At 39.8% G+C, this 2903-nt stretch overlaps 1 long non-coding RNA gene across 1 annotated transcript in view; it reads left to right on the top strand.

The window, feature by feature from the left end:
- The first annotated feature begins 1220 nt into the window (after nt 1-1220).
- Nucleotides 1221-2903, top strand: part of LOC311133120 — a 12894-nt gene continuing 11211 nt past the window's right edge. Inside the window, exon 1 of the long non-coding RNA XR_014613567.1 lies at nt 1221-1337. This is a non-coding gene — a long non-coding RNA (uncharacterized lncRNA). The remainder of the gene's footprint in view (nt 1338-2903) is intronic.

Below are 2903 nucleotides of genomic sequence, written 5' to 3'. Positions count from 1 at the left end.
TACAGGCAGTACACTACAGTATATCTACAGGCAGTACAATACAGTAGACCTACAGGCAGTACAATACAGTAAATCTACAGGCAGTTTAGTACAGTAGACCTACAGGCAGTACAGTACAGTAGACCTACAGGCAGTACAGTGCAGTAGATCTACAGGCAGTACAGTAAAGTAGACCTACAGGCAGTACAATACAGTAGACCTACAGGCAGTACAATACAGTAGACCTACAGGCAGTACAGTACAGTAGACCTACAGGCAGTACAGTGCAGTAGATCTACAGGCAGTACAGTAAAGTAGACCTACAGGCAGTACAATACAGTAAACCTACAGGCAGTACAATACAGTAGATCTACAGGCAGTACAGTAAAGTAGACCTACAGGCAGTACAATACAGTAGATCTACAGGCAGTACAATACAGTAGATCTACAGGCAATACAGTACAGTAGACCTACAGGCAGTACAATACAGTAAATCTACAGGCAGTTTAGTACAGTAGACCTACAGGCAGTACAGTACAGTAGACCTACAGGCAGTACAGTGCAGTAGATCTACAGGCAGTACAGTAAAGTAGACCTACAGGCAGTACAATACAGTAGACCTACAGGCAGTACAATACAGTAGATCTACAGGCAATATAGTACAGTAGACCTACAGGCAGTACAATACAGTAGATCTACAGGCAGTACAATACAGTAGACCTACAGGCAGTACAGTGCAGTAGACCTACAGGCAGTACAGTGCAGTAGACCTACAGGCAGTACAATACAGTAGACCCGGGTAGTATAATCATATTATATAGAACAAACATGTCCCCCTGACATGTAAAATAAGTATTAACGTCAGTTCTACTCATTACATTTTTATTTGGCACGCTCCACAGCATTTGCCTATTGACCTTGGCCCCAGTCCACCCCACATTGAGAACAGGAGCCTGTCATCATGGACACAAAATTGCCCTTACTGTGTCAATACATGTTATTACAATGCCTACAGGTGGTTTTGTACATTGTACTTTATTCATCTGTTGAACACAAACATGGTGAAACTTAATAATTAATCTTAGATTCACTTCACGTGTTCCATTTCTTACTCATAACAAAACGTGCATTTCTATAGGCTGCACCTTTACAAGCCCGCCATTCACGCTTGTACTTTCAGTTTTGTTGTGACTCAGCTTGTCTGCTATTGGCTGTGCTTACACAAATGAAGTACGTTTCTCACATTTCTGGCAGTAAGAGCACTTTTGTTTCGGCCACATAGCTTGTCAGTACGGAAAGTTGTAAAGTCTCCACATTCACTTTAACTACCAGATCCTGCTCTGTTAAACATCTTGCTGGTAAGTTTACCTTCCTGTTCTGCAGTATTTAAACAGTATGTTGTGTGAGATATGGCTGCTCCCGCTCTTTTAAAAACCACCAGTTGTTCGTCTAGTTTACGGGACTCTAGACTTCACTCATTTCCCTCACCAAACCGGAACTACTTGTACTTTCTCATACTTCCACAGTTACAGCTTATCAACAAAAGTCTAGATGTTGTACAGGTTGTAATGGCATGAGTTGTTGCTTAAAGGAAAGATTCACCCCCCCTCCTCCATTTGTTTTTACACTGCTGCTACCCGCTGTCTATTATCTATGCATAGTGACTTTACCCCAACCTACCTGTACAAATTACCTCGACTAACCTGTACATCCGCACATTGACTGCATATATACCCCCTGTATATAGCCTCGTTATTGTTATTTTGTTTGTGTTTGTTCATTCTTTTTTACTTTAGTTTATTTGGTAAATATTTTCTTAACTCTTTCTTGAACTGCATTGTTGGTTAAGGGCTTGTAAGTAAGCATTTCACTGTAAGGTCTACAGCTGTTGTATTCGGCGCATGTGACAAATACAGTTTGATTTGATTTGATTTGATATGATGCAAAACTGCTTGAACGGCAGTAGTTCAGATACACATGAAAACATTAAATGATCCTGGGAATCCATAGAACATCGCTCAGAGATGTACAAAAACAATATAACATTCAACATGGGTGAATCTTTCCTTTAAGTGTATTTTAAACAGTAATTACATCAAATATACATCAAATATACTGTATGTCTTCAATAGTGAAAGTAAAAACAACTTTAGAGCAGACTATATTACAATGAGGCCAATGGTTACAGGTGCAGCTGGTTGAGAGAATGCCAAGAGTATGGAAAGCTGTTTTCAAGGCAAAGGGTAGCTACTTTGAAGGATCTAAAATATATTTTGATTTTTTTTAACACTTTTTTGGTTACTACATAATTCCATATGTGTTATTTCATAGTTTTGATGTCTTCACTATTATTCTACAATGTAGAAAATAGTAAAAATAAAGAAAAACCCTTGAATGAGTAGGTGTGTCCAAACTTTTGACTGGTACTGTAAATTCCAAAACATATATGGGGAATTGGAAGTGATGCAGTCAATTACATTGATATAAGCCACAATCTGCAATATTAAAGCTGATCTACCCCCGCCCCCCCAAAAAAAAAAATTTAACGTATTTTTTGCACCGTTCAGTGATGTTTTGCGAGAGGAAAATGTGTTATTAACAGTATGTAATCTAAAAACATATTGCAATGTTTCAAGTATCGCTCCCGAGTGGCGCAGCGGTCTAAGGCACTGCATCTCAGTGCTTGAGGCGTAACTACAGACCCCCTGGTTTGATTCCAGGCTGTATCACAACCGGCCGTGATTTGGAGTCCCATAGGGCGGCGCACAATTGCCCAGCATCGTCCGGGTTTGGCCGGTGTAGGCCGTCGTTGTAAACAAGAATTTGTTCTTAACTGACTTGCCTAGTTAAATAAAGAAAAAGAAATAAAATCGCTTTGCTGTGTAATTGTTCAACTTAGCACTTTCACCAGTGAGCCTGCCTTC

Source organism: Coregonus lavaretus (genome assembly GCF_964263955.1).
Source record: "Coregonus lavaretus genome assembly, chromosome: 8".
NCBI classification, from domain to species: domain Eukaryota; kingdom Metazoa; phylum Chordata; class Actinopteri; order Salmoniformes; family Salmonidae; genus Coregonus; species Coregonus lavaretus.
The sequence above is the reverse complement of the archived record's forward strand: the minus strand, read 5'-3'. Positions and strand labels throughout refer to the sequence as shown.